Source organism: Cnephaeus nilssonii (assembly GCF_951640355.1).
Source record: "Cnephaeus nilssonii genome assembly, chromosome: 5".
Classification (NCBI taxonomy): domain Eukaryota; kingdom Metazoa; phylum Chordata; class Mammalia; order Chiroptera; family Vespertilionidae; genus Cnephaeus; species Cnephaeus nilssonii.
The window spans coordinates 5,026,974-5,049,880 of NC_137076.1; positions in this window are offsets into that span (position 1 = coordinate 5,026,974).

Here is a 22,907-nt window from a genome sequence, read left to right on the forward strand (position 1 = left end):
GACAATATTTTCTCCAAGGAAGGAAGGAATGAAGGAAGGAAGGAAGGAAGGGAGGGAGGGAGGGAGGGAGGGAGGGAGGGAGGGAGGGAGGGAGGGAGGGAGGGAGGGAAGGAAGGAAGGAAGGAAGGAAGGAAGGAAGGAAGGAAGGAAGGAAGGAAGGAGAGAAGGAAGGAAGGGAGGGAGGGAGGGAGGGAGGGAGGAAGGAAGGAAGGAGAGAAGGAAGGAAGGAAGGAAGGAAGGAAGGAAGGAAGGAAGGAAGGAAGGAAGGAAGGAAGGAAGGAAGGAAAGGAGGGAGGGAGGGAGGGAGGGAGGGAGGGAGGGAGGGAGGGAGGGAGGGAGGAAGGGAGGAAGGAGAGAAGGAAGGAAGGAAGGAAGGAAGGAAGGAAGGAAGGAAGGAAGGAAGGAAGGCAGGCAAGCCCCTATCTCAGAGTTACTTATAAGCTCAGAGAAGCAGGGGCGTTTTCCAAAGCTTAGGAATGTGGAATAGGATGAGTTGAGTTCTAGGTTAAGGTCCAATATGTCAGGGTTTTGCTATTGCTGGGAGAGATGCCAGGGCCAGTGCCTTTAGTAAAGCTCATTGACACCTTGTCAGACTCCAGATTTGCAGGCTGGGATGAGCGGTGAAGACACTGCGGGAAGCCCACACGGAACTAGAGCGCTGGACCAAGGTCCTCCATCGGACCTCTCGGGGCAGGTCATGCTTCGGCTCCGGCATCCACATGTTGTCTTCGCGTTTTAACTTCTCAGGCAAAGGGTTGTGTCTCGTGGCGGCCTTGAGGCGTTGTCATTGCCTGTCCACGTGCGTGAAAACGTGCAGAGCGAGCGTCAGCCACTTGGAACACATTCCTGGGCAGGTCCGCGTCCCGCACCCTGACCACGGACGGCAGAGTCTGCGGGAAAGCGTGGCCCCGGCACCTCGGAGATGTTTGGGAAGGTTGGGCCTGGAGTGTCAGCGTTAGGACCACCTTATCAACACGTTGCTTACATTTTCATATTTGTGCAGACCTGGGAGTGGCAAGACAAACCCTGCGCCTCAGTAAGCATTCAGAAGCCCTGCCGATGAGAATGACCGAGTCCCGGGTCCCGGAGGTCTTGGGGTGCAGCTTGCCAGCAGTACGTTCCCTTTCTCTGTGGGACGTAAAGTAATTGCATGTTATAATCATGACGAGGGTGGTTCCGAGGTGGGCGCAGGCCTTGGGATTGTGGGATGTCTGAACGGCTCACCGTGAAGACCTCTCTGGTGTTGCTACATTTTCTGAAGGAGCGACAGGAATCACATCATATCAAAGGAGCATTAAAGCAGGGGTCAGAGGCTACAGAATAAAATGTGAAGGATGTAAGATTTCCTCTCGTCCCATAAATAACATCCTGAGAACCACGTCCAACTGCTCCCCAAGAGCAGCTCCGAAGCCCCCGCGGGCCGAGGCGAACGGCTGTCTTGTTTATGGCGACGGTCCCGGGTTTGTTTGGAAGAGGACTTGGCCCTCCGCGGGCGTGCAATTGGGATTGCAATCCTGGCGGGCCCTTGCTGAGGGTCACAGACATCAGAAGGCTTCCAACACTCAATATTTCCCGCGTTTGCCCTTCCTGGACTCGGCGGTTATTATTTTAAACCTCTCTGATCCCCCGTTCTGAAGAGGAAACTGAAATCATCTCTCAGTCACTTCACTGTCTGTGTTTAATCTGCGATTTAATATTTCCAAACCAATACGGCGACACCTCATTTCCCCAGAATTGCCCAGGGAAGATTTTTCCCATGTCAGTAAACTTCCCAGGCAATTGAGGCATGGACATGTGCATGCAGAAGCTCATTATTTTTACTATTTATGATAGCAACATTTCTACACCCATCTCTGTGTTATTAAAGGGGGCGCCCTGAAAATCAAGCTCTGGGATTGTGTAATTCCAGGGGGAAGCTGCCTGATTTGTTGGTGGGTCTTTAGTTCATGGTGGGAAGCGGGACACGAGGGAGCAGTTTGTGCGAGCGGACCACACCCAAAGCTGACTGAACTAGGGCTGAGTGCTTGATCCTTTTACAAATGTTTTCATTTCAATTTTTTCCCCAGATCTATTGAGGTAGAACTGGCATGTGACATTGTATAAGCTTAATGTGTAAAATGTGTTGTCCTATATTGCAAAATGATTACCGCCTTAGTATTAGCTCCCACTCCATCCTGTTACGTAGTCACCATCTCTTTTTTGTGGTGAGCACATTGAAGGCCGACTCTCAGCACTTTTAAAGCACACAGTACGGTATTATTAGCTACTAGAGGTCTGGTGCATGAAAACTCATGCACTGGACAGGGGGTTACTCAGCCCGGCCTGTCCCCTCTCACAGTCCGGGAGCCCTCAGGGGCAGGAGGCGACCCGGCGATCAGGGGAAGGAGACGCCCCGTCACACCTCTGCTGCTGCCACTGCCGGCAGTGCAAGCCTCGGCCGGCCCTGGTTACCTGAGCCTCGGGCGGCCCTGGGCAGCTGGGAAGCTACCATCCAAGGCTTGCCTGCACCTCAGGTGTAGGCTGAGCAGCCACCATTCGAGGCTTGCCTGCACCTTGGGCTGGCCCTGGGCAGCTGGGGAGATGAGGGGACTGGAGCACTCCGGAGGCAGGCGTGTGGAGTGGCCAGACCTGCCTGGGGGAGGGACCGGCCGTGCCACATGCCTGCTGCCCTGGCAGGGCTGAGTCAACTGGGCGCTGCCATCTTGTGGCTGTGGGCGCCACCATCTTTGAGGGCATGGCAGTCAATTAGCATATTCTCTCCTTATTGGCTGTGGGTGCTGCCATCTTTGTGAGGGGGTGATGGTCAATTAGCATATTTCTTCTTTATCAGATAGGATAGTCACCATGCTATGCCTTCGATCCCCAGAACTTGCTAATTGTAAAGCTGGAAATTTGTCTGCTTTGACCAACATCCCCTCTTTTCCCCGACCCCCGCCTTCTGGAAACCTCCACTCTCAATCTATCTTATTGTGTCTTCATCCCTATACTCATTTGTTTGCCACAGTTTTAACGGAGATACTACTATGTGCCGATGTGCCAGCGGCTATAGATGTGGCGGCATACCGAACAGGTGTGGTGTTAACCTTTATCCAGCTTATCAACTAGCCGTTTTTGCCATTTTGGGTTGACATTCATGTATTTTCATTGTATGTTCAGTTTTTGGAATTGAAGGTCATTTCCCTCGCTGGAGAAAAAGGAATCCTAGTGTCTGTTAGCAAATGGCTCTCTTCCCCCAGCACCGGGTCCTTCCTGTCCCACCTTTTCTTTCCTCGTGGCCTCAACTACGATGGGAAAGTGCTTTATATTGTCTTCAGTCTGTGTCACAAGCCTCAGCTCACTGCGAACCCTCACGGTGGACCGATTTGGACACGCTGTGCATGGAGCCAGGTGTGTTTTTTAACTTGACGGTGTGTTTTTCTACTTAATTATGTATTTTCTGAGACTATGACATTTAATATCTGTTTAATGGTCCATCTTGTGTAACCATCTCCTATTTTGGGCTATTTAGTTTGAGTCCAACTGTTCTTTTGGCTGGTTCTGCAATTTTAAGTAATGCCTCTGTGAACATCCTGATACATAACTCGTTGCCTGAATTTCTGATTATTTCCGTATGCTGTTCCTCAGCCCCACAAACACTGCCCATTTCTTGTGCCCTGGGACTAATAGATGGCTGTTTTCCCAATCTATGTCCAGGGAATGTATTTGCCACTCGATGATCTTCAGAACTTTTTTTGATGATGGACTAGAGGGAGTGTTGGCCTTGAGATCTTCCAAAGTCCCCTCCACTTTACACCCTCGCAGCCGCGAGGACACCTGTGAGGACAGGAGAGGAAGGGGAGGGCCAACACACCTTGCAGGGCGATGATGGTGGGGAAGGTACAGTGTGCACATCTAAGTGTGCGAATGCCTGAGTGTGTAAATGCCTGAGTGTGTGAATGTCTGAGGGTGCCCGTCTGAGTGTGGGGATACCTGAGGGTGCGAATGACTGAGTGTGCAAATGTCTGAGTGTGCGAATGTCAGAGGATGTCTGCATGTCTGAGGATGTGCATTGGGGGGAATGTTCCTGCTCTCTCTGGGATGAATCGTGCTCCCCCTTCATCCGCATGTTGTAGTCCTAACCTGCACTGGGATGGTGCTAGCAGACAGGGCCCTTGGGAGGTAATCAGGTTCAGACGAGGTCTTGAGGGTGGGGCCCTGACGATGGGATTAGTGCCCTTATGAAAGGAGACACCAGGGAGCTTTCTGTCTCATCTCTGTCGTATGAGGACAGGGGAAGGCAGCCATCTGCAGCCAGGAAGGGAACTCCCGCCTGGTACCCCATTGGCCCACACCTTGATGGTGGACTTCCCCAACTCCAAACCTGTGAGAAATCAGTTTGGGTTAAGTCACCGGCTGTGGTGCTTTGTTACACAGTTCGGACTGACTGATACACTGTTGAAGGCAGCCAGTTTATGATCTCCTGTGAGTTGGGAAAACAGGCAGGCAGGCGAGCTAATACCCCTGAGTATTAGCTTAAAAACCTGATCCCCTGATCCCCAGGCCTTAGCCAACTGCAGTAAAATATTTGGTCTCATTTTTATTAGTGTTTCTTTAGTCTTGGTACCTCTTTCTCCTTTCTCATCTCCTTTCTTTATGTGTATTTCGCAGACAAGTACACTATGCACTATTCCAGCGTCAATCTTTCATTGTGGATTTTAACCAATGGTTCCATCAGAGGGAATTGACTGATGATGAGCCCCAGTCCCTGATATGGGCACCGGCTTCAATCCTTAACTGGAAAACCTGAACACGGGAATACCGTTTTAGCTCCTCTTTGTGGCTGGCTCTCCTGTTCAGTTATGATATGACAACTTGTCATTTTTGTGTCATTTTTAGAATTTAATATTTCAGTTTTGTTTGCTTATTAAATCAAGGAGTAGGAAGTGACTTACACTCTCACATTCTCAGTGGGTTGTAAAGAGGAATTACATATGTAGGGCCATGTTGCTGGCATGTGGCATGGGTTTCTGGGTCCACGATGACTGGCCCATGGAGGCTGGCTCTTCAGACAGCCGTTGCCTTAAGGCATGCTGGGAGGGTGGGTCACGTGGCTGGTGTGCTGCTGGGTATGAGCTGTGGACTGCTGGGCTGTGTCCTCCCTGGGGAGTGTCTGAAGGACCCGGAGGGGTGGCACTGCTCTCGGAAAGACAAAGGTTTTATTACTTTTCTCAGATACGAGGACGCCCAGAGACACGGAAACACAAACCAGTAAACCTGGTGCGCGTGGTGCCACCTGCCAGCCAGGGAAACGGGGTTTATTCCTCACTGGGGTGTGGACCTTTCCAGGGGGCTTAACACCCCGAGTCACCACACAATCGTGTGCTCCTGGGCCTGTGCCCTGTGAACCCAGGCTCTCTTTTCAAGTAAACAGAGGAGGCTGTAAGGTGGGAGAGGAAGCCCTAACGCATCAGGTGGCGTCTCAGATGCTCGGCTTAGCGGCCTCACTGTTATCACCAACCTCATCCTCCCCTAGAGTGGAAACGGAGGGACAACAGCAGCCAGACATCACTGGCGACTGTGGCAATTGTGTGATCAGAGCAAACAACTACCAAAACATATGGACGGGTACTCAGGGTGATCCCATGAAGCCCTAAGGGCCGGTCCTGCAGCCGGGGCTCCTGACCCCGTAGTATGGGGAGAGACAGTGGATGGTCTTAACACACAGACCCATGTTGACAGCCATCCTCCCCTGGGCACCATCCTCCCCTGGGCACCATCCTCCCCTGGGCACCATCCTCTCCTGGGCACCATCCTCTCCTGGGCACCATCCTCTCCTGGGCACCATCCTCCCCTGAGCACCATCCTCTCCTGGGCACCATCCTCTCCTGGGCACCATCCTCCCCTGGACACCATCTTCTCTTGGGCACCATCCTCTCCTGGGCACCATCCTCTCCTGGGCACCGTCCTCTCCTGGGCACCATCCTCTCCTGGGCACCATCCTCCCCTGGGCAACGTCCTCCCCTGGGCACCATCCTCCCCTGGGCACCATCCTCCCCTGGGCACCATCCTCCCCTGGGCACCATGCTCCCCTGGGCACCATCCTCCCCTCGGCACCATCCTCTCCTGGACACCATCCTCTCTTGGGCACCATCCTCTCCTGGGCACCGTCCTCTCCTGGGCACCGTCCTCTCCTGGGCACCATCCTCTCCTCGGCACCATCCTCTCCTGGACACCATCCTCTCCTGGGCACCGTCCTCTCCTGGGCACCATCCTCTCCTGGGCACCATCCTCCCCTGGACACCATCCTCCCCTGGACACCATCCTCTCCTGGGCACCATGCTCCCCTGGGCACCATCCTCTCCTGGGCACCATCCTCTCCTGGGCACCATCCTCCCCTGGACACCATCCTCCCCTGGACACCATCCTCTCCTGGGCACCATGCTCCCCTGGGCACCGTCCTCTCCTGGGCACCATCCTCTCCTGGGCACCATCCTCTCCTGGGCACCGTCCTCCCCTGGGCACCATCCTCCCCTGGGCACCATCCTCCCCTGGACACCATCCTCTCCTGGGCACCATCCTCTCCTGGGCACCGTCCTCTCCTGGGCACCATCCTCTCCTGGGCACCATCCTCCCCTGGGCACCATCCTCCCCTGGGCACCATCCTCTCCTGTGCACCATCCTCTCCTGGGCACCATGCTCCCCTGGGCACCATCCTCTCCTGGGCACCATCCTCTCCTGGGCACCATGCTCCCCTGGGCACCATCCTCTCCTGGGCACCATGCTCCCCTGGGCACCGTCCTCTCCTGGGCACCATCCTCTCCTGGGCACCATCCTCTCCTCGGCACCATCCTCTCCTGGACACCATCCTCTCCTGGGCACCATCCTCTCCTGGGCACCGTCCTCTCCTGGGCACCATCCTCTCCTGGGCACCATCCTCCCCTGGGCACCATCCTCCCCTGGGCACCATCCTCTCCTGGGCACCATGCTCCCCTGGGCACCATCCTCTCCTGGGCACCATCCTCTCCTGGGCACCATGCTCCCCTGGGCACCATCCTCCCCTGGGCACCATCCTCTCCTGGGCACCATCCTCTCCTGGGCACCATGCTCCCCTGGGCACCATCCTCTCCTGGGCACCATCCTCTCCTGGGCACCATCCTCCCCTGGGCACCATCCTCCCCTGGGCACCATCCTCTCCTGTGCACCATCCTCTCCTGGGCACCATGCTCCCCTGGGCACCATCCTCTCCTGGGCACCATCCTCTCCTGGGCACCATGCTCCCCTGGGCACCATCCTCCCCTGGGCACCATCCTCTCCTGGGCACCATCCTCTCCTGGGCACTATGCTCCCCTGGGCACCATCCTCCCCTGGGCACCGTCCTCTCCTGGGCACCATCCTCCCCTGGGCACCATCCTCCCCTGGGCACCGTCCTCCCCTGGGCACCATCCTCCCCTGGGCACCATCCTCTCCTGGGCACCATCCTCCCCAGGACACCATCCTCCCCTGGACACCATCCTCTCCTGGGCACCATGCTCCCCTGTGCACCGTCCTCTCCTGGGCACCATCCTCTCCTGGGCACCATCCTCTCCTCGGCACCGTCCTCCCCTGGGCACCATCCTCCCCTGGGCACCATCCTCCCCTGGACACCATCCTCTCCTGGGCACCATCCTCTCCTCGGCACCATCCTCTCCTGGACACCATCCTCTCCTGGGCACCATCCTCTCCTGGGCACCGTCCTCTCCTGGGCACCATCCTCTCCTGGGCACCATCCTCCCCTGGGCACCATCCTCCCCTGGGCACCATCCTCTCCTGGGCACCATGCTCCCCTGGGCACCATCCTCTCCTGGGCACCATCCACTCCTGGGCACCATGCTCCCCTGGGCACCATCCTCCCCTGGGCACCATCCTCTCCTGGGCACCATCCTCTCCTGGGCACCATGCTCCCCTGGGCACCATCCTCTCCTGGGCACCATCCTCTCCTGGGCACCATCCTCCCCTGGGCACCATCCTCCCCTGGGCACCATCCTCTCCTGTGCACCATCCTCTCCTGGGCACCATGCTCCCCTGGGCACCATCCTCTCCTGGGCACCATCCTCTCCTGGGCACCATGCTCCCCTGGGCACCATCCTCCCCTGGGCACCATCCTCTCCTGGGCACCATCCTCTCCTGGGCACTATGCTCCCCTGGGCACCATCCTCCCCTGGGCACCGTCCTCTCCTGGGCACCATCCTCCCCTGGGCACCATCCTCCCCTGGGCACCGTCCTCCCCTGGGCACCATCCTCCCCTGGGCACCATCCTCTCCTGGGCACCATCCTCCCCAGGACACCATCCTCTTCTGGACACCATCCTCTCCTGGGCACCATGCTCCCCTGTGCACCGTCCTCTCCTGGGCACCATCCTCTCCTGGGCACCATCCTCTCCTCGGCACCGTCCTCCCCTGGGCACCATCCTCCCCTGGGCACCATCCTCCCCTGGACACCATCCTCTCCTCGGCACCATCCTCTCCTGGACACCATCCTCTCCTGGGCACCATCCTCTCCTGGGCACCGTCCTCTCCTGGGCACCATCCTCTCCTGGGCACCATCCTCCCCTGGGCACCATCCTCTCCTGGACACCATCCTCTCCTGGACACCATCCTCCCCTGGACACCATCCTCTCCTTGGACACCATCCTCCCCTGGGCACCATCCTCTCCTGGGCACCATGCTCCCCTGGGCAACATCCTCTCCTGGGCACCATCCTCTCCTGGGCACCATCCTCTCCTGGGCACCATCCTCCCCTGGGCACCATCCTCTCCTGGGCACCATCCTCTCCTGGGCACCATCCTCTCCTGGGCACCATGCTCCCCTGGGCACCGTCCTCTCCTGGGCACCATCCTCTCCTGGGCACCATCCTCCCCTGGGCACCATCCTCTCCTGGGCACCATCCTCTCCTGGGCACCATGCTCCCCTGGGCACCATCCTCTCCTGGGCACCATGCTCCCCTGTGCACCGTCCTCTCCTGGGCACCATCCTCTCCTGGGCACCATCCTCTCCTCGGCACCGTCCTCCCTTGGGCACCATCCTCCCCTGGGCACCATCCTCCCCTGGACACCATCCTCTCCTGGGCACCATCCTCTCCTCGGCACCATCCTCTCCTGGACACCATCCTCTCCTGGGCACCATCCTCTCCTGGGCACCGTCCTCTCCTGGGCACCATCCTCCCCTGGACACCATCCTCCCCTGGACACCATCCTCTCCTGGGCACCATCCTCTCCTGGGCACCATCCTCCCCTGGGCACCATCCTCACCTGGGCACCATGCTCCCCTGGGCACCATCCTCTCCTGGGCACCATGCTCCCCTGTGCACCGTCCTCTCCTGGGCACCATGCTCCCCTGGGCACCATCCTCTCCTCGGCACCGTCCTCCCTTGGGCACCATCCTCCCCTGGGCACCATCCTCCCCTGGACACCATCCTCTCCTGGGCACCATCCTCTCCTCGGCACCATCCTCTCCTGGACACCATCCTCTCCTGGGCACCGTCCTCTCCTGGGCACCATCCTCTCCTGGGCACCATCCTCTCCTCGGCACCATCCTCTCCTGGACACCATCCTCTCCTGGGCACCGTCCTCTCCTGGGCACCATCCTCTCCTGGGCACCATCCTCCCCTGGACACCATCCTCCCCTGGACACCATCCTCTCCTTGGACACCATCCTCCCCTGGGCACCATCCTCTCCTGGGCACCATGCTCCCCTGGGCACCATCCTCTCCTGGGCACCATCTTCTCCTGGGCACCATCCTCTCCTGGGCACCATGCTCCCCTGGGCACCATCCTCTCCTGGGCACCATGCTCCCCTGGGCACCATCCTCTCCTGGGCACCATCCTCCCTTGGGCACCATCCTCTCCTGGGCACCATCCTCTCCTGGGCACCATCCTCTCCTTGGACACCATCCTCCCCTGGGCACCATCCTCTCCTGGGCACCATGCTCCCCTGTGCACCGTCCTCTCCTGGGAAAATGGCAAGCCGCCGGCTGGTCAGGCTGGAGCTGGAGAGGCACGTGGTTTCCACATTTTCCAGAACATGAAGCAGCAGGACCTCTTGTTATGCCTGGCCGGGCACTTGGGTCTCTGGTGCCTGGGAGATGGAGAGTGTGGTTTAGGGTCCGTGGGACACGCTCAGGAATTCTGTCCTGAGTGACCTGGGAACTTGTAAGTTACCCCTCACTAGGCACGGGACAGAGACCTCGTTTCCTTCCTGCTCCACTGGGAAGTAAGATCCATCGGGACAAGGACTCTGGCGGGCGGGCCTGTCGTGCTACTGCTCCGGTGCAGCCACACTGCAGCGCGTGTGGGGACACGAGCATCCTGACCCGACTGCACTGGTGCCACACGGGACTGATGGGGGCACAGTGCCCCCTGCTCGCAGCCTGCTGTCCGGGAGTCCCGTCTGTGATGCACAGCAGGAGGCTGCTCCATGCCCTGCCTGTGGCCGGGCAGGTCGTGGGTGTCATCATACAGCGGAGGGGAGTTCTCGGGTGATGGGGTTCAGGCACTCCCAGTTCATCCTCAGTCAGGGCCCCATCGGTTATGTTCAGATACAGACCTGCCTGCTTTGCTTAAAGAAGCCCAGCCCTGGAGTTCCAAGTTCCATCAGCTGTTTCTAGAAAGTTCCGAGCTCCATCAGCTGTTTATAGAAAGTTCCGAGTTCCATCAGCTGTCTATAGAAAGTTCCAAGTTGTTTCTAGAAAGTTCCAAGTTCCATCAGCTGTCTGTAGAAAGTTCCAAGTTGTTTGTAGAAAGTTCCGAGTTCCATCAGCGGTTTCTAGAAAGTTCCAAGTTCCATCAGCCATTTCTAGAAAGTTCCAAGTTCCATCAGCTGTCTGTAGAAAGTTACAAGTTGTTTCTAGAAAGTTTCGAGTTCCATCAGCTGTTTCTAGAAAGTTCCAAGTTCCATCAGCTGTTCTTCTCCAATGTTCCTTGCAAAGCGGTTCTTTTTCGTGTGAACTCTGGACTGGTGGACGGGGACTTGCGCTCAGGGACAGGTGGCCTGTCTCAAGGGCTCCGGGCTCTGTGGACTAACGTGCAGCTGCGTGGGAGGGTCTGACTCCCCTTTCCCGGGGGTCGCTTTGCATGTGAGTCAGACATGCAACGTCTGCACGGCCCCAGCGCCGCCACCCTCCGCGTGTGACCGCAGTAACCCTGGCAGCAGCGAGGATGCCCTTATCTCAGCGCCATGCCCACAGCCCACAGTGTATCAGTGTCCCTGTCGCGTTGTGGAGACTCTGGAGGATGCCCAGCGTCAGGTGCCCCTGCTCAGGTGAGGAGAACAGCCGATTCAGAAGTGGAGTCCGGACCCTGCGTGACGGACAGTCAAAGGGGCTGTGGGAGGCGCCCATTTCAAGAGTCAAGGGGACCATTTTGGATGATCTCTGAGAGTCTCCTTCAGGATTCTCTGTCCCAGGACCAAGCCAGAGGTGCAGCAGACAGAGGAGCTGGGTCCAGGCGAGAGCAAAGCCCCAGGACAGTGAAATCGGCTCTGGAACCCCGGGACATCCCTGTCCTAAGAGATGCAGGCCGCGGTGGGCGGGGCTGTTGGGGGTGGGCCATGGCTCCTCAGTGAGGGGAGGGGACCCCTGACGGGACCACTTGGGAAAGCCATCTTGATGCAGACACACCCAGGGCCTTTCAGGAGTGGTGCTGGGGTCCGGTCCATAGCAAAGTGGTTCTGTGAACATACGAAGGTTGCAGCTAGGACCACAGCTGACCTGCTTGCCCTGCTCCTAGTCCCCGCCTGACCACAGGACACTTCCCTTCTCCATCACTAACTGTTTCCCTTTAAAACTTGTCATAGCCGTGTTCCCCTTGTGTTTTACACCGTCAACATGTGTTACATTACCGAAGTACTGTTTGCTCCTGGAGACAAATGTAAAAGGTACGCAGGTGCCTAGAGAGCGCTGTGGTGAGGCGTGAGTGCGCTCGGGGCCTCTGGGCGGCTCCTGGAGCAGCCACATCTGGTTACCAGGACGCCGCGGGCCGTCGGCAGAGGTTCTCGGGTGACTGCACAGAAAATCCAGTGCGTCGGGCTGAGACGTGGCCGTGCACTGAGACGGTGATGCTGTGTGCCAAGGAGAGGGGAACGTCCCCTGTGTTCCAAGTGTCCACACCCCGTGTCACTGTCTTTAAGCTCGTGTCTCTATCAGGAAGTATGGCAAGTTTCACAGACTGAAAGGTAGAGAGAAGTTTCTGGATGCTGACCCTCCTCACCCGGGGTGGCAGGACGCAGATGTGGTCCCTGCACACTCAGTCAGGAGAGGGGCCTTGGAGAGACCCGCAGGGTGGCGGTGTCTGCGGGGCGTGGCGCGGGGTGCCCGCGCCTGAGAAATCCGGTGACGAGGGGTCCAGCTGGTAAATTGGTAAAGGTGTCCTAGGTGACTCGGAGTTAGTACACCAAAGCTTTTTCTCAAGGTGGAAAAGAGAGTAATAATTACATAAAGAATGACGAATAACATCACATTCATTGCTTCGGAATGAAATACAGAAAGTTCACTTTATGTTTGATTTTAATTTTTGAAAAATCTATGTATCTTACCTGGTGACTGTTTCTCTAGAATAAAACTTACTAGGGAAAAGACATATGTGCTGTTGGAAATTCACTGGAAAAGGAGTTCCCGATCTGTGCACATGTCCCGTTTCTGTTCCAGGGCGAGGCGGGAGGGACAGGGCTGCCCAGAAGGAGCCCTGATGCCATTTTGGATAGAACGCCCTTTGGTCATGTAATTGTCCATGACACTCGCATGTGCAAGCTCGAGAGCCAGGCTGTGGAGCACGAACTCCCGGGCTCTGGGTCTGCGTGACTACTCACGTTCGCCGTCTTTGATGCTCACTGTCCCACCGATTTGACATCACATTCTGGCACATTCCACGTGGGACCCGAGCGAGCACTTTCACAATACACGCTCTGTGCTGGGCAGATGGGCAGGCGGGGTTGGAGGCGGCCCAGCTTGCCTTCCTTGTCATAACCCACCGCACACGTCCATCATGCGTGAGGTCATCGGGAATGACATCACTCTCACCACCTCCCAGACGGCGGGACCTAAGGAGATACAAACACCCTGTTTCTCATTTCTTCCTCTTACAGAATCATGTCCTAAGTGAAGCAGGACACACACACACACACACACACACACACACACACACACACGTGTGCATAGGCTCACACACACGCCAACACACAGTGCAACCTGAAATCGCAGCTGCAGCCGCTTTCTGAGGACATATTTGGTCGTGGGTGTCGTGTATGCTAAAGGTTCTGGGAATACCAGGGCATTTGGGCACCAGCAGGAGGAGCCCGCCCGTGGGCACCTGGACTCGGAGGGAAGGCAGAGCGTGGCTTTGGGCCTCATCCTCCTGCAGGGGACGGCGGAGGAAGCTGCTGCTCTCCTTGGAGGGAGGACTATGTAACGAGGGCCCAGTTCCCATCAGGTCTTCAGTCCCACAGCCACATGCTAGGGAGTATTTGTGATGACCTTGATCCGCGGGATGCCGCTGGGGGCACCGCTGAGAAGAAGCTGATATGGTCCCTGCCCTCATGGAGCTGACATTCCAGTTGGAGGGACAGGCAGTCATCAGCCCGTTACAGAGACACTTTTAAATTTTCAACTCCATTTAGTGCTATGAAGAGGAAGGACATGTTTCTAGAAAAGTCTACGTGGGAGGCCCTCAGGCAGCCCCGGGGTCAGAGGCCCCCTGTGCCTCGCTCTCTGAGAGAAGCAGCAGCAGCAGGAGGAAGTGGCGTGTAGAGGAGACCGTCCCAGGAAGAGGGACCTCGGGCGCAATGTCCTTGAGCCGGAACAGAGCAGCCCGGGAGGAAGCAGGACCAGAGCGCTGCTCCGCCCCACAGGCCTGCGTGACTTCTCTACCCGATGTGCTCATGAAGGAGCGGAGGGAGGGCTGGAGCCAGCAGCCGGGGACAGCTCTGTGCTGATTCCCGGTCCGAGTCCTAATCAGACGCGTCAGTCAGCCCTCTCCGGCCCCAGCGCCTCCTGTGTGCCCAGCGGGTTCCAGCGCATCCGTGGCCGGGAAGCTGTGTGCTCCCATTCCTCCGTCTTCAGATGGAGCATCTGTGTGCTGGTCTTGCCTTTTCCCACCATTTTACGTAAGGTGTGTGGGGAGGGTGACTTGTCTACTTATTCATACGTGTCCAGATCAAGGGGAGCTCTTGGGGTTTGATGTAGGGTCACGAACTTGCAGGCTGACATGGTGATTGGTTGAAACATTTGGGGTGTCTTCCTAGCAGGCAGGAGTGGATTTTGCCTGCAGCTGTGTAGAAAGTGAGTGTCTATGGCCGAGGTGGGCTGTCCTCACAGTAGCTCATCCTCCTCCACGTGAGAGGGTCACGTGTTCTGCCATTGCGTGTGACTTCCTGCTCCTGCAGGAGGAGCAGCCACCCTCCCCATGCTCTTTGGCCGTGGCCACATGGCTTACCTTGTCCGTGGAATGTGATGTACGCCACCCATGAACAAAGCCTAATGCAATTCTGCTTCCAGGCCGGGCCTCTTGCCTCTCCCTGTGAGGCCATCCCACAGGGCTGCTGTGGTACCCGGGTGCAGGAAGGAAAGACACAGGCAGGACGCTCAGCCACGGACGTGTAACGTGAGCGAGAAGTAGATGTGTGTTTAGTAGCCACTGAGATTTTTTTTGGACTATTTGTTTTGCAGCAACACTGACTGATACAGCACTTACAAATACTAACAGATTTTTCAGTGTTGGTTTGTTTAGCCTCGTGAATTGGCTCTTGATTTAGGTGGCTGTAGGCTTTCATTGCTGTCTTACAAAAGCTTGCATATATGCTTATATCTATGTTTTTATGAACATGAAGTTTAATTTGTACCAGGCCAATGAGAATATCGATGAATTTTCATTTACTTAAAAGTCCTACAAGTGCTAATGTTTTTGACATCACACTGTTGTGTATTTCATGACTGTATGTTAGAAGATATTTGTGGAGGAATATTATTTTTTTTCTGATTGTTACCTAAGAGGAAAAAGACCATTTAATAATATTAATAAATAAGGTTTATCATGTGCTCACTCTGTCCATTATTCTGCTATAATACTACATATTTATTATCTTATTGAACACTAAAAGATTCTTCATGACAAAAAGTTCTATTATTATTTCCCTGATAAATATCAGAGACGTGGGTAATTTTTGCAAGATCACACAGCTGGAAAGGTGGCCACAGCTGGGATTTGAACCCAGAACCCAGGCCCTTTACCCATGCTGCTTGTTGTTTTGTTTGGCCATCAGTGATACACAAGTGCCTCCAGGTCCTGAGTTTTTGGTAAGCTGAATACTTCTGAGACTGTAATTAAAAGCAATTTTAGCTTCAGGCTCAAGGGGAACTTCTGTCCCTCCTTGACTACCTGGAAGAATTTGAATCAGGGTCCTTGCCCATAATAAGGATTATTAGAGATAACTCCCTTTGACCTGTCCATAGGGTAGGGATAACTTCTATTTACTAAACCTTCTTTTGAAAGCCTGAAACATCTGTCTTTATTTATAGTAAGAAGATTTGATGTGTGCTTTAAATTTCTTGGTTTATAAATAAAGAGAACATGTATAAGTAAAATAAATCGCTAAATGTGTATTATCTGTGATGTAAAAAGCATAGACATTTATATAAATCAATTAACAAATATATGTTAACAATTTTTAAGCCTGTATAATTAATTATATGTGTGGTTTCCAGATCCAAGAAAATGACACAATGTAAACTCAGTGTGATGGGACCCTGTGTTGCATCTTCAGGGATTCTACAGTGTAGCAAAATGAAATTTAGTGAGTCAATTTACCTTATGGGAGGACCAAGTTTGCTTACTATATGACAGAAATTATATAATGATCTTCCCAAAAGTGTTCTAATGGTCACCTGTTTCCCAGATGGTAAACTATCCTATATAATAAAAGGCTAACATGCAAATAGACCGAACGGTGGAACAACCTAACAACCAAACAACCCGTCACTATGATGTGCACTGACCACCAGCGGGTGCGCACAGAACATGGCGGGTGTTGGTCACGGTGGGATGGTGGAGCAGGTGAGAGGGGGCGCCAGACCAAGGTGGGGCACTAGTCACTGTCATCGGGGCGAGCCTCTGGTGGTTACTGAAAATTCTTTGCTCTCCCACATCACAGTCACACCCGGTGCTCCCACCTGCTGCTGTTGCTGGCCCAGCTCACACCTGCTGCCGATGCCCTGTGCCAGTCCCAATCACTCGGCGCCATCAGCAGGTTCGAGGGGCAGCTGCCAGCCCCGATTGCCCCTGAGGGCTTCTCCACCTCCCTCTGCTCCTGAGGAGCAATCAGAGCAGCAGCTGCCCCTCGAACCTGCTGATGGCACCAGCCCCAATGGCTCCATGCCATCAGTGATGCGAGCGGGGCTGGTGCCCTCAGCACATGGAAGCAGCAATGGTGAAGCAGGGCTGCTGACAGACAGGGGACCGGGGGCCGCGATGGGAGGGGCTGGGCAGGGGCACAGAGGATGGGCTGAGACCCGCTCCGTGCCCACCACAGCCTCGTGGCCCACAGTTCCTTTCAAGGTGCACGAATTCATGCACTGGGCCCTACATGATAAACTATAAGCATGTTCAGTGGTAGATTCTGGATTCCCTCTCTTATTGTAGGAGTTGTGGGGGTTCAGAAGGAGCCACCCCAGATGTGCCTCAGTGGCATGCAGATTACTTTGAGCTAAAAGCAATTTTAGCTTCAGGCTCAAGAGAAACTTCTGTCCCTCCTTGACTACCTGGAGGAACTTGAATGAGGGTCCTTGCCCATAATAAGGATTATTAGCGATAACTCCCTTTGACCTGTCCATAGGGGAGGGATAACTTCTATGTACTAAACCTCTGCTCTTCTTAGCATCCTGCCGTGACCCTTGGAGACCCCCAAGGCGCCTGAGCTCATCGCTAGCTCAGGATGTCTTGTACACCCAATCCCCTTTGCTACCTCGGAACCTCTTGTGTATGAGGGTCTCTGACTCTCGTGTATGTGGGTTCCGTGCACATGAGATTAAGTCTGATTTTCTTTGGTCAGCCTGCCTCCTGTGATCTGCTTATTCACCGGCCAAGAGAAACAGGCGGGAAAGGGACATTTCCCTCCCCACAGAGTCATCAGTGCCTCTGATACACTGATGTGAATGATAACTTTACAAAAGGAGTATAAGAATGCTTTATTTCTCCGACTTACTTAACTAGGGCTGAGTCATAGATCAGCATTTGGAAAACATTCCATCTAAGGAAGGATTAAACTCATTCAGAAAAGCCTAGGGATAAGTCAACCGACCACATGAAAAGGAGGGGATTCCATGCTCGTGCATATAAAAAATGTCATATTAATTGAAAGAAAAGTTTGTAGATGAATGACTTAATAATGAAGCAAATAATAGAGCTAATAATGGAACTGTATTAGGACAGTCATGGTGTGGGGGACTTTAGGCTTAAAAATACCTTTGTATGTTTCATATACACACTTAAACATATAAATCAGATGTAAATATTTTAAGACAGTTCAGTCATATTTCATTTACATCATGATTATTGTGTTTTAAAAGGCGGTTAGACGAAGACAGGTGGGATAACTCAAGGATGGCTCCCTGGGAAGAACTGGCTCCCAGGGATGTGAGACAGCCTTCGGCACGCTGACCTTTGGCATCGGCCAAGCACTGGGGCCGTCTCTGGCCAGCGGCTGTGTGGTCCCCTTGGGAAGTGTTCTGTGTGGAGGCTGTTCTTATTCATTGCTTGTGCAGTGAAGGCATTTTCCTTTCCTGTTTCACCTCCATACTAGACGAATTAAAGTTATGTAAGGTTCCTAAAAATCTCTCTACGAGGTCACGCCCTGTTGTTTCCACCAGAAAACTCCCTGTGGTCTTCCCGGAGTGGTGGGAGAAGTTCTCGGAACGGCGTCTCCATGGTTGGGTTCCCTTCTTCCCTGCACCTCCCGGCCTTTTGCTCACAGGCAGCGGCGTCGCCATGGCCTCGAGGAGCATCACTCTCTTAGACCATCAAATACAAGGGAGTCCAGGTGCGCCTTGCATGTAAAAGGGGTCCCCAGTGAGTGGAGTGTGGGTTATATGCAGAGTAACGGCCAGAGAGAACAGCCAGGGAAAGGCAGACACCCCCAGGTCTGATCTGGGGACATGGATAGGAGCGGGGGTCGGGCCTGGGAGGCTGGGGGGCCAGGGAAGGAGGGCGAGATCTTTGGGGGTCGGATGCCTAGCAGGGGCCACAAGGGCATCTGAGATGGCCAGCCAGGCCCCAGTGCCATCTGTTTCCTGTGCAGTGTTCCTCTCCTGGCTCTCTAATGGAGTTTGTGGTTACCTTGATAATTTTTAAAAGCTGGATTAATATATTTAAAAAAATTCTTTAGGGAAAACCTTTGAACCAAAGGCTTTGCTGGCGTCCACTGTGACGGCAGAGCTCGCAGCTCAGGAGCAGCGACTCCAGCGTGAAGTCGCCGGGTTTTCATTCAGTTGACCCGGGAAGTCACTGGCCCTCAGGTTCCCAGTTTCTTTACCAGTAAAGGGGGAAGGGATGGTCATGATAGTCGACCGAGGGGTTGTTATGAAGATCTTATAAGTTAATATTTGCAAAGCACTAAAACAGTGCCTGGCCCGTAAGAAGTGCTGAGTGTTTGCATGATCGACCTTGTGCTTTTATTGAGTGCCTACTGTGTTCGGGGCAGCTTGCCAAACACTTTCTCCCATTTAATCCTCGGCACAACCTTGTGAAGTGGACATTCCAATGCAATGCATTTAATAGAAGAATTAAAAGTCAGAGTCATGAAGCCATTTGCCCCATCTGCATGGTAAGCAGTGAAGATGAGATTTGAAGGCGGAAGGGAATGTCTTTATTAAGTTAAATTTATATTCACACAGAGTATAAATGCGTACAGACACAGGCTTGTCTTTGTAAATAATATATATATATTTTATTGATTTCAGATAGGAGGGAGAGGGAGAGATAGAAACATCAATGATGAGAGAATCATTGATTGGCTGCCTCCTGCACGTGCCCTCCTGGGGATCGAGCCATAACCCAGGCATGTGCCCTTGACCGGAATCAAACCGGGACCTTTCAGTCCACAGGCCGACACTCTACTCACTGAGCAACACCAGCCTGGGCACCACGGACTTGTCTCTCCGCACTCCCTGCAGAACCGGGTGCCCAGCATTTACGCTCGGAGAACCTGTGCCCGCACATCGTGCACTCTCAGTGCCTGCCTGTTGCGTCCTCTGACCCGATTCCAAGCCCCTGGCTCCTTCCACTGCCCCACGCTGCCTGCCACCTCCCACTAAAGGGGGAAAGGAACCTTCTGGAAGTTCTGTGAGTATTAACCGGAGAGAAGAATGCAGCTCATCCCTAGAGTGGAACCTCTCCCCCGCCACCTCACCACCCCGCCAAGACAATCAAAACACTAAATTAACAACATACTTGAAAAGATACAAAACTTGGATTCTCCCCAACGCGCTAGGCTGTTAACTTGAAAAACTGGCTACTGCCGTGGATCCCAGATAAGGAGGCCAAAGGTTATCAGGAGACCAGGAGACATCCCAGGGGAGCGTGGCCTGGTTTTAAAGCGACCGATGGATGATGGGCGGGCTCCATGGGCACTGCGAGCGCTCTACACAGAGGCCATCGACGCTAGAAATCTTACCGCGGGTCAGGGGCTTTGAGAAAATAAAACTATGTTAAGTCACCATTTCCTGAAAACGTCTGATGTCAGGCAAACATGAAATGAGGAATTCAGTAAAAAGAGCCTTTTCTAAACATCTCTCTAAAAGTTATCCGTGCCAGGGGGTCGACCAGTTTTCCTCATGAAATTGGGAAATGTCTTTTGAGTTAAGGATTTGTTTTCTTCTAAAGTATTCTGTTAATTATTTTATTCTAATGCATTGTGTTAACTCTCAAAGGCGAGGCCTGACTTGCAGGTGTAGCTAGCCAATGTCACGGACGCGTGTCCACACAGGCCCGCTGGCTCTCAAACCCGAGCACCTGTTCTCTTTCCGTGCCTCCCACGGCAGATGGCCACAGACGTGTTTTCCTTTTTAATCTGAACAGTGGATAGCTCACAAGTTGGTAAGTTTTGTGGTTAAACTTCTTGACTAACATTTATTAGACAGAAGTTATGAAGTTCACTATTTACTAGCCACTTCTACTTTTTCCCTTAGCATAGACTATCTATCTATCTATCTATCATCTATCTATCTATCTATCTATCTATCTATCATCTATCTATCCGTCCACCTGTCTTAGGCTCTACAGCAGCAGTTCTCAGGTTGAGAACCGCTAGCAGGGTCGCCTAAGACCATCGGAAAACACAGGTATTCATAACATTAGCAAAATTATAGTTATGAAGTAGCAACAAAAATAATTTTATGGTTGGGGGTCACCACAACATGAGGAACTGTATTAAAGGGTCGCGGCATTAGGAAGGTTGAGAACCACTGGTCTAGAGGCTCTTAAATGATTTGCAAAGTGGCCTCTAGTACGTCCTGCCCCCCCCCCTTTTTTGTAATATTAAAAGGGCTTTTCTTCTTAATACACAGGGAGAAAAAGAAAAGTAAGTTTTGTTTCCTAGCTTCTAAGTTAACTCATTGAGAACTGTCTTTGGGATCTGCATTTTATTTTATGTGTTCAGTTTCTTAATTGAATGTGTTTATTCTTGCTTTAGGAAGGGCAATATTACTATAGGAGTGAAACTTCCATTCTTTGACCTGCGACTGTTTTCATCGGCCTTTATTTTAAACCGAAATCACATGGGTAGCATCTTCTTGTTCCACAGTTGTTCCTGGCCCTGCTCCCAGCCTCTGTGGGTGCAGGGACGGCCCTGTGCTGGGTGCGCAGGCACCCCTCTTGGCTCCTGGAAGGGGTGCTGGGCCGGTGTCCTCCAGCGAGGAGTGCCCGTGCCCACACTCAGCTCGCACACACAGCCCGGATGCTTCTCCCCACTCCGACCGGGGACGTGGTGGAGGCGAAGGCTGCACCTGCCCAGGTGTCCAGATGTGGCCGAGGTCGTCTCTGGCGTCACTTTGCTGGACCTGGAGCCCAGGGGTGTTACCCAGGGAGGCACGCGGCTCCTGTGGGGGATCACTGGAGAAGGCAGAGGACTGATGGAGGTGACAGTGTCCACAGCGGGTGCATTCAGACCCTCCGCCCCTCTGCCACCGCGGTTACCGCTCTTGCCTTCTTTTCGATCTGAGAACCCAGAGGGTGACTCAGTGGCCCTCTCAGAGCCGTGGCACCCGCTCCCCCTTGAGCTTCGGGGCTCTGAAGCTCCTCTTCCTCCAGAGCAAAGCCGTGGGGCTTGGAGAGCCTTTCTAGCCAGCGGTGTCTTCATGCATCTTCTTTACACGCGGAAGGAAGGTGCCTTCTCGGTCTAGACAAGGCGCGGAGCCTTCCCGCTGTCTGCTGACGACGGGAGGTCCGTGGCTGTGCCGGTACTCCCAGTGTCACAGAGCAAACGTGCCGCCAGCCGCCCGTCGGGGCACCCGCAGGGACAGGTGTGTCCCGGTGACGGTGTGTGTGTGTGGGATAGACCGCCACTGCCCCGCAACCACAGTCGCTGCTCAAGTCCACAGTTTCTCTCCCTGTTCTGCAAGCAGGTGCCTGTCAGGGACTCGGTCTCCAGCGACTCCAGTTTGCTCGCCCTTGTAAGTGGCTCTGGGTGTGCAGGGGCAGCGGTGGTGGGAGGGGTGGGAGGCGGTGGGAGGGGTGGGAGGCGGTGGGAGGGGTGGGAGGGGGTGTTACAGCTCTGCCATCAAGCTGATTGATGGTTGATCCGATTCTTTAATTGAGCGGTGGCGAGCTTACTCTCCGCTGCTGCCTCGGCTCTCAGGGCCCAAGGGCGTCGCTCTCAGAACCTGGATGGCCATAGAGTCACTTCCTTTGTCCAATGTGATGAGCGAGGGCGGCAGCAGGACGGTCTTGTAAGGGACCCCTTCCCTACGGTGGGGCACTGCGGGGAAGAACAGCTTCAAAGGCGTTTGTTTCACCTGCTCAGCCCTCCATTCGCAGCAGGCGTGTGCGCGGGGCGTGGCTGTCCACGCAGGGCCTCTGTCTGTGTCTGTGTCTCCAATGCCCCCCCTCCCATTACCGCCCAGAAAGCAAGTCCGGACGGCCTCTCAAAGGGAATCGTCTTTAACAGATTTGAGTCCATTTGAGGAACGGAAACAGCAAAACCTGATGAAATCACCAGCTTTATTTGATTTTGTTTGTTTTCAATAAATCCGTTGCGATTTTTGTCTGGATGAAATGCAGGCTGCGTACTGTAGCTTTTGGTATTCCCATCCACAGATGGCAAACTTCTATAACTTGCACCGTTTTGGAATGATCTCCCTTTGTTAAACTTGTCAAATCACACACACAAAATCAATAAGCTGCCCATCAGCATGGACCGCAGGTAACTTCGCACTTCTGTTTGTGCGTGCAGGTAGACTGGGCAACGAAGGGGTCCCGGTGTAAACCTGCAGTTTTATAAAGTGCTCGTGTTGCTGACAGTTTGAGCGCCCCCCGACTCTGGAATAAGGTGTGTGAGTAGAGAGAATACACGGAGGACCTTCAGAAAATCCAGGTCGTCTGAGTGGTTACAGCCTGTCAGCATCATCGTACGCACCCACCATGGAATGGTATTTTATACTCACCACGTGCCTTCGTGTGCAAGACAGTCCTTGCAAACACACGAAATACGAAAAAGGAAACACACCCAGGAGTGTCTATTTTCCCAAGGAGGGAGGCAGCAGGGGCAGAGCGCGGCCAGAGCTCCCTCCAGAGCGTGACTGCCTGCACTTCATGGCCCTGCCTCCAGGGGGAACCAGAGCGCTCTCGGCGGGAATCAGGGCTCCGGCAGCCAGGTGACCTCCAGGGAGAGGTGTGTCCCAATACCTAACTGCCC